General features: G+C 46.0%; 1 long non-coding RNA gene across 1 annotated transcript in view; it reads left to right on the top strand.

Moving 5' to 3' along the window:
• LOC134067264 (uncharacterized) overlaps positions 1–7,835 on the top strand; it is a 30,134-nt gene extending 22,299 nt beyond the window's left edge. The window contains exon 4 of the long non-coding RNA XR_009936492.1: positions 7,763–7,835. This is a non-coding gene — a long non-coding RNA (uncharacterized LOC134067264). The remainder of the gene's footprint in view (positions 1–7,762) is intronic.
• Positions 7,836–9,700: the final 1,865 nt, after the last annotated feature.

The following is a 9,700-nucleotide window of genomic DNA, read 5'->3' as shown; positions in this document are numbered from 1 at the left end:
TTTAAGGAAGAACATTTATCTATTTACGATACATTCTTCAATCACAAAGAAAATTAGTGTCCTCAGCAGTTTTATTTTTACTCATTTTTTGAATTAAGGCATTACAATCAATTCTCAAAAGATGATTTTATATTCCTCTTTTTAGTCAACTTTAGCATGGGTGTGAATACTTACTATACCCACTGTATATTACACTATATTAAGAAATAAATAACCACGATCACAGTCAGAAGTCGGAAGAGATCATGGCTCCTATTCCAGTGCCCCGTGTCTCCTTTTTAGCTGCAGAGATGTGGCCGTCTGATGGCTGGTGTGTGCTCTTCAGATGGCCCTGTGGCCCATTGGCTATATAGAAGTGTGTGTGAGAGTGTGTGAGTGTGTGTCACGTGCAGGACTGGACCTCTGGAGCCTGACGCTGAGCCACGCCGCGAGCTCAACGAGGGCCAGAAACTCTTGCCACCAGCCATGACAGGGGGAGCGCTAATATCAGCCGCCCCAGCAGTAGCCTTCACCTGCTCTCTGGGCCCCAGACATGAGTGGCTCTCCCTCCCCCTTCACACACACGCACACACACACACACACACACGCACACACGTGCACACACACGCGCGCGGCTCTCCACCGAGATGCGAGGCTAATAAACTACTGGCAACTCCGATTCATCAACAGTGATAATATCACTGTGGAGCTGTCCTGCCTTTTTTTTTATCAGTGTGTGATTCACCGCCATGCAGCCCCTGCCAGGATAAATCACCAAAGCATTACGTCCAAAGCATATTGTTTTCACATTTGTTGTGTATCATTGAATTTAACAATTGCGCTGCGCATGACTTTCTGATTTTGATACAGGCTATCGTTCCTCTGGGATGAACATACTGTAGAGACATAGAGGGAACATGGGTCCCCTTACACGCTCAGCACTAGCATGGTGTATACCAGAGGGAACATTACACACACAGCACTAGCATGGTGTATACCAGAGGGAACATTACACACACAGCACTAGCATGGTGTATACCAGAGGCAACATGGGTCCCCTTACACACATAACATGGTGTATACCAGAGGGAACATGGGTCCCCTTACACACATAGCACTAACATGGTTGGCATGTTGTTGTTGTTTTTTTCCACCGTCATTATGTTGGAGCAGGTGGCTGCGCGCCTCCCCCCCCCTCTCGGCTTGGGGGACAACGGAGAAATGCCCCCCCCACCCCCGCCAGCCTCACTGACATTTCGTGGCGGCGAAACAGCAGCGGAGGTCCACACGCAGCCGGCATGGCGGCCGTCATTTAGGGGCGACTAATGGCGACGGGCGCGGTGCAGCCCGTGTTTGCGGAGTGGCTTTTCCAGTGCGCAGGCTGTGACAAATTATGAAAGGGCTGGGCCCGCGCGGCGGTCTGAATTTCATTAAACTTTAACTGGCCTTATCTGCAGCGCGGCAGAGGACAGCATAATAAAAAGCTGACAGGTATCTAAAGACGTGTGTTTGGACTGTCGCGCTGGAACAGCGTGAGAGAGAGGCACAACCCAGCTTTGTCACCGAGAAAGGGACATATGTTGCGGGCTATAAAAAAAAAGGCAAAGCAGATGTCACCGCTTGCCGAGATTGCGGACATGTTCAGTGCTTGGCACATATGTTTGTGTTTTGGGAGAGCTCTTGGTTTCTCATGCTAGCTGTAACGCGGGCGGTCCTTGAGGACTGCACAGGTGTAGATTTGTGTGGTTGGGCTTTTAATTTATCTCCAGTTTATGCTCATCTGTTCAGTGGTTAATGCTAACATGAGACAGATAATGTGTTTTTGATCATTTGTGTGCTAGTTTTTGGTGCAGTGTGTAATGTTGCTAATTACTGTAGACGTTGAATCTACTGTAGAGTATTGTTGCTAATTAGACACTGATTCTACTACTTCATCATTTCAATAAAGTTTTCAATTGTGAAAGATTGGCAGTCTCCATTACTGGATCACATGAATCTGATGTATAAATATTTGTTTTTGAACTACTCGCACAGATAATTGAAGATGCGATGGATTTACACCTTTGTCTGCATTGTGTAGTTTAATCAAACAACATGCAAACACAAATCTGTGCTTCAGTTGGATCAAAACAAATTCTCAATACTCACAAAAGGCAAAAGGGCCACTGTATGTGACTGTGGAATGTGCCATGCTATACATGCAGCAACACTGGAAATATAGTCAATAAAGCTAGTCATTATAGCTCTCAAGGTTATTCAACATGCATACACTATACATTATCAAAAGGAGTGCTATTGTGAAGAGTAGCTGGCTTGTGCGCACACCTCCTGTGCTGTCTATTCACACCTCCCATAAAGCAACTTTCCCTGTAAAGATGCCTCATAGAAACAGACAAGATAAAAGGAAAAAAGGGGAAAGACTTGGATCTTAAAGGCAAGCCGCACGAGGGCTGGGTGTTTTTTTTTTCTTTTTTTCAAAAAGGCACCTACCCAAGGCCAGCAATGTCGCATGTTAAAATCTGATGAAGGGAGCTGGAGCCTAAGACTAAGAAAAGAAGCAGAAAAACAGGAAGAAAAAACAGTCTATTGATTCCATGGAATACAGACCCTCAAGGCCACCAGGTTGGAACCAAAGACATTTGGAATGTATGTGTGTTTGTGTGTGTGTGTGTGTGTGTGTGTGTGTGTGTGTGTGGAGGAGCAAAGTGAGTGGGGGGGGGGGGGTTGTGTGGATGTCAAGGGAGTGAAGGATAGACAGATAGAGAAAGAGAGAGGGAGAAAGGGAAGAAAAGAAGAAAGTAGTTACAGCAACAAAGCACTTAGTAACGCAGGCGGCATTATGGGATGCTGTTGAGAAGATGCAGCTCAACACACGTCAACATTACGCCGTGGCGCGTTAATCCTGGTAGGCTATTACATTCTCATTAGAGACCACAACAGAAACTACATGCAAGATGATAAAGAACAATGTCAAGTCATTACCAAAGGGGGAAGGTACGAGTATCACATCTGATTAGATTTCAGAGTTTTCTGAAGTAACACAATTAATTGACTGTGATATAGGATATAGTTACATGTGCTTCGGTGTTAATTAACTTTTTTGAACCCCACATAGTAATTTATTCATTTGGCATGCATGCCTCACATGACACTGTGTGTGTGTGTGTGTGTGTGTGTGTGTGTGTGTGTGTGTGTGTGTGTGTGTGTGTGTGTGTGTGTGTGTGTGTGTGTGTGTGTGTGTGTGTGTGTGTGTGTAAATGATGGGGGGGTGGGTGGGCGGGGGGGGTCAACAGAAATAATCACCTGTTATTCCGAGGGGAGACCTGTGAAACGCATAGAGGTGCCCAGGGATGTGTGTGCATGTGGCCTTTCCCATAATTGCCAGCGCCCAGGTCATAAATGCCAGCGTCACTCAGGTGGACGGCCAGGGCTGGGTGCACCATGCCGCTGGGCACGGGGTGAGTCGGGGGGGGGAAAGGGGGCGCGGACATGGAGGGTGTCCTTGACCACTCTCTCTCTCTCTCTCAATCTATCTCTCTATCTCTGTCTCTATCTATCTATCTCTCACTTTCTCTCTTTGGCTCTCTCTCTCTCTCACACACACACACACAGACACACAGACACAGACACACACACACACACACACACACACACACACACACACACACACACACACACACACATAAACACATTGACACACACACACACACACACACACACACACACACACACACACACACACACACACAGGAAGACAGATACGTGTGCCACCACTCAAGGGGCAGTGTCCTTCGGGCCACTGGTTTGTGTGATTTTCCAGTTTGAACAGGGCCCTCTAAGCTCTTCCACAAACAGCCTGTGAGGGCGACAGAGAAGGACGTCTGGCCAGCCCCAGGCATATGTGTGTGTGTGTGTGTGTGTGTGTGTGCAGTCCCAGGCATATTTGCCTTCCGCCATCCCAGAGTTGCTCCACTGTGGCACTTGAGGAGGCGAGAGGATCACCCTCAGGATTTTTAAGGGGTGCCCGGCAAAGAGGGGGGGTGGAGGACGGATGGTGTGTGTGTGTGTGTGTGGGGGGGGGGGGGGGGGGGGGAGGGGGGGTCTGCATTAGTACTATGCGATTGAATGTGTCTGAGATTCCAAGGCTGCTCTCTGTTGTTGTCATGGAGGGACGCAGTGAAAAGGGAAGGAAAGGGTAACGTGATCAATGAAGGACAGCCTTGGAGGTGTCTCCTTATGAGGCCAAAACAGATGGGCTCCTGAGACAGACAGAAAGACAGAGTGTTTCTGGGCTCCTCTGTGTTCCGGCGATTTAAATGCACCCCTGACCAGGCCCTGAACTGTTTCTAGCGGCCCTGTAGCAGTTTAAAAAAAAAAAAAAAGCTCCAGGACCAGCCAGTGCTAGCACTCCCATGGCCCTGCTTTACATAGACTCCTTGTCCCACATTCGTTTTAAGAGTGCAGTAGCATTTTGTTAAGAGAGACAGAGAGAGAAAGAGAGGAAAGGAATCCACTCGACACGACTATCTGTGGAAAAAAAGAAGAAGAAAAACGCCAGTACACATTATCATTCTGGCTAAAAAGTGTCATTCTGAAGACAGAACTCATAATTGGAGGTGCAGTATTAACAATACGTAAAGGGGAGATGGCATGCGGATGTGCTAAGCCCTTTGCCATCTTACTTGGCGTGGTGATGGTGCGTGGTGGTGCGGGGGGGGGTCTGAGGCCTGGAGATGTTTAGTCGGTGGCCGTGGACTTGGTTGTGTAAGGGGGAGCCTGTGTCATAACACACTAGACAGCAGGCTGCGAATCCATGCTCTCTAGACGGCTACTTGGCTGTGGAGAAGCATGAGATATTGACCTTCAATTCAGCCAGCATTCAGACCTGATGAAAGGAGATAAGCAATCTCCAATCTGGGCCATCCGTGGCAGGCTCCGTGTTATTGACTAACTGACACGGCCTTATTTTAGTGGTGGGGAAGCGTTGTGGCATTAGACGCAGAAGAAACCCTAATAGATGTTTACTTGAAAGGGGGCTAATATGAAAATTGCCGGCGAAGACGTACAAATCAATTTTGCGAGGCGAAAAACATAATTGGGATGTGGAGGGGTACTTTGGTAAATGTGTCGTGCTGCAGGTCTCCATGCGTAACAGTGAGGAACTATCACAGTCTTTTATGCTTTTTCCCCTCCCTTGCCTCATTCATCCTCTCGTTTGTAGCGCAAGGTATGACATGTCATTATGCCTCTCTCTCTCTCTCTCCCTTTCTATATCTCTTTATTCCCTCTCTCTCTCCCCTCCCTTTCTCTTTCACTCTCTTTACAGATTTACTGCTTTAACAGCTTACCATCCACACGTACAGAACATTTAAATAGTCAATGAAGAGGTGCCATCTTGAAGTATTGCTCCCTGGATGAGGGTTGAACGGGTCGTGTCCTCCTCCTGCTGTTGAACGCAGTGTTTGGCACTCAGGCATGTGTGTGTGTGTGTGTGTGTGTGTGTCCACTCAGACATTTGGATTTAGGGATTTGGGGGCTTGATGAGGAGCTGCAGAGAGATTCGATGGGGGATTGAGCGCTGAGCGGAACCTCAGTATAGCTACACACAGACATCACGGGGTCTGAGGGTAATGGTGGTATTCTATACCTTCCGTGTGGCATAGATCCACATGTGTGTGTGTGTGTGCATGTGTGTGGACACACACACACACACACACACACACACACACACACACATCCAGACACAGACACACACACACACACACACAAACACACACACACACACATACACATACACACACTCACACGCGCACACACACACACACACACACACACACACACACACACACACACACACACACACACACACACACACACACACACACACACACACACACTCACTCACTCACTCACTCACTCACTCAGACACACACACACACACACATACACACGTGCACTGGGCCATCCATATCAGAGAGCCATCCAGTAATTTTCATATTTATATTTACATGTATATGAGAGCCCACATCCAGAGGAAATATGGCAGAGAATATTTAAATTCTCTCTTTAAATACCCACCCAGAGAGGAGAGAGCGGCTATATTTATTTGAGTGACATTGTCTAAATTGAAGTTTGACACTCTTCACCACTCTAACCTTTATGCAAATGCAAAACCATCTAAATGTGATGGACAGAATTCAATTAACTGAGATGACAGAAAATAATCTAGTGAACTGAATACATCAGGCAGTTGAAAGGTAACATAATCACGCTGCTGTGGTTCGGAGCTGCTGCTGCTGGTGGTGTGTGTGTGTGGGGGGGGGGGGGGGGCGGTTGGTGTATGGCTGGTGGAGGGAGGGAGGGATGAGCTGGCTCTGGGGGTAGTGGAGGGAGAGAGGGAGCGAGTGCAGAGAGGAGGGAGGGGGAGGAAGGGAGGGAGGGGAGTTGGGTATGGAGATACGGCCCATTTTCACCCGTCTTATCTAATGGCGCAAGCTCTATTTCTCCAAAGCGGAGTCTTCAGTCCGGTAAACTCTTGATCTCAAATGAGAGGCCTGGAACACTGTTGCTAAGCAATTAGGTGGTGGTGGTGGTGGGGGTGCTGGTGGTGCTGGTGGTGCTGGGGAGGGGAGGGGAGGAAGAGGGGGCTTTATTGAGCAGCTGATTCCAGGGCCCAGTGTCCATCATTACCCCACCTAATAGACTTCCATACTGATGAAGAGAAACGCGGCGAGCTGAAGAAAATGGCTGTGTAGGAGGACAGAGGATGGGGGGGAGAGCGGCCCACGACGGCAGCGGCCATTCCACGCCGCAGCCACAACAGAGCCTGCCCAAAACAACTGTTGCACTCTAAAGGGGCTTTTCAACACCTCCTGATCTTCAAGTGTGTGTGTGTGTGTGTGTGTATGTGTGTGTGTGTGTGTGTGTGTGTGTGTGTGTGGAGGGGGGGGCTCAGTGTTTGCATAAATGTGTGCTCTAAATAAAGGAGGGTATTTGAGGAGGTGTGTGTGTGTGTGTGTGTGTGTGTGTGTGTGTGTGTGTGTGTGTGTGTGTGTGTGTGTGTGTGTGTGTGTGTGTGTGTGTGAGAGAGAGAGAGAAGTGTTTAGTGGCACTAGTGTTCAATGTTAACCAAATGTACACATGCATTCTTACTGAGAATGTATTTAATATTTAACACAATTCATTAAATATAATGCACATATATTTAGATATATGTAGATAAGATATATGTATGTTTTTAGAATTAAATTTGAAATATTTATTTGTATTTCCGAATGGAGCTTGTATTCATGAGAGCAGCCCCTGAGAACAGACTCTTTCAGTCTGTTACCCTGCTATATATACACACTTCAGCCAGTTGGGGGCGCCCTTCATCAAGTTTTGAGGCAGACCACCAAGAACTGCAACTGGCTTGTAATGACCACGGCTGAAGCAGAAAAAAAAAATTAAATACCATAGTTTATCAACAGCTAATAATTAACACTGTGTGCATGTGATCAACTGAATTTCACATTTCCTAACACACAGAATCAGACATTATAAGGTTCAAATAGCATTGTGCAGCAAAGAATCACATTCATCACCAGCACACCACATTGTCTGTCAAATACATAATTCACAGTGGGTTTTACCTAAACAAATTTGACCTCTGTCTCTAGTAGTATCCGGTTTTAATATGACACACAGTCTTGGTTATGTGCTGCGGTGCTCTCGTATCTGGAGCCTGTGTGTGGATGCATGGGCATTGTCTCTAAATTGTCCATCCCTGATCCTGTCATCATAGGGGAACTCCTGAGCCGGTAACCTATTGCAGCAATGTGCCGTTGAAGAGTGAGTGCGGTCACATGGTTTCTCAGATGCTTCAGATGAAGGAGGAGTGCTGTTTGACTCGTGAGAGACCCGTGCAGGCCTCATCAGCTTATTCACTTTCATTCTATTGGAGGTCTCTCTCTCTCTCTCTCCCTCTCTCTCTCTCTCTCTCTCTCTCTCTCTCTGTATGTGTGTATACGTGTGTATGTATGTGTCTAGTGCGGTTTTGACGCTAGATGGCTCTGTTGAGATGTTTGAAGAGTACCTACCCACCATTCCACAGTTTTTCCTGTTGTGTACCTTTTTATGTTTTCTCTCATCCCATATAGGGAGTATCACAATCTAATAATAACTATATAAAAAAGAAGAGATTGCAATCAATATGCACACGTATCCTGATATGAATATCATTGTTAACATTTTAATTTTGCAGTAAAAAATAATTATTCAATATGTTGACAGTTCACTACCTCGTGTCTTTCAACATCAACGTCTAACAGCCTTTTGTGTATGTTATAATACATGCACGCTCACACACACACACACACACACACACACACACACACACACACACACACACACACACACACAAACACACAATTCTTGATTTTTTCCCCACATGTATTTATTTTTCAGAAGCATGATAATTACAGTAGCTGATAATTCAATTAGGCTTTTTAACAGACTGTGCTATATTTCTAATGAGCCCACAAGAAAAAGACAGAAAGTGAAATGGGGTCCATTAGAAATGGTTAAGTGATTCCAGCTATATCTGTTACATATAACACACTCTCCATTAGCCTTCAAACTGGCTTTGGTACGCACGCCATTTAAATATAGCCTTTCAAAGAAACCTAGTGCAAGCAATTTAAAGAGCAGTGCATTTGAAGCTTGCGTGAGGTTACTAGTGCTTTTAACCACCGCTAAGAGTGCACAGGCTGCTAATTAACATATTTAGAATTAAGTAGATTTGCCATGCACTAATCAGCCTCTAATTCAGAATAACTATACCCTTTCAAACACCGGACAGCAGTCACAACAGCAAGTGCTGAGATGTTACATAATCTGTAATTATGTTTCATATAGCAAATAAATAAAGAGTCAGTCGGAGCTCGTCAATGTGATTGGTTAATGGCCTTTCTGCTCCTCCGTCTTGGCCCCAGAGCATGAGACTAGTCATGAGCTGCCGTGTACTGTATCTACGACCACGAGGCCAGAGATATGGCCGCTAACACCGCGCCGAAGGCTATAGGACACGTCCAATGGGAAAAGGGCCACTGGGTCTTCTGATAGAAATGCAATGACTCCCAACCGTGCACAACTGCTCAGGCGTACGTATATTCACACGCGTGTAGACTCACAAGCAGACGACACACACACACACACACACACATAGCCTACACTGAACATGTATGATTATTCGTACTTAAAAAAAGAAAGATGAACTACGTATGTTCAGTTAAACAATTCAAATGCCAGAGAGACACTGACACAATATGTTCAGAATGTTATCATGGCATGTGACAATGGGGATGTGCTCCAGGTGGTATATTTCAGCATGAACTTGGCAGAGTCAAGAGATATAGTCAATACACTTTCAGGCAAAACATTTTGGCCAACATGTCTATGTGTGTATAATTTGAGGCAAAAATAAAAATGTAAAGGTACACTATGCAAGATTTTCACCGTTACGAAGCCAATTTGATGTGTAATAGGCGAACGTTTACCTAGCATAGCTATACAGTGTAGAGTCGACATACAGTAGCTAGCCGCTACTGAGAAAACCAGCCATGCAACATCAAGAACGGCGGCATGACAAATCTCGCAAGAATCATGAAGCATTACATTGTTGTCAGTAAATACAGCTCTTTGGAGATAGTTTTCGCCTGTTGTTAATCCTTCACCTCTACAA

Source organism: Sardina pilchardus, chromosome 20 (genome assembly GCF_963854185.1).
Source record: "Sardina pilchardus chromosome 20, fSarPil1.1, whole genome shotgun sequence".
In the NCBI taxonomy this organism is placed as follows: Eukaryota; Metazoa; Chordata; class Actinopteri; order Clupeiformes; family Clupeidae; genus Sardina; species Sardina pilchardus.
Note: the sequence above shows the minus strand (reverse complement) of the source record. Positions and strands in the feature narration are given on the sequence as shown.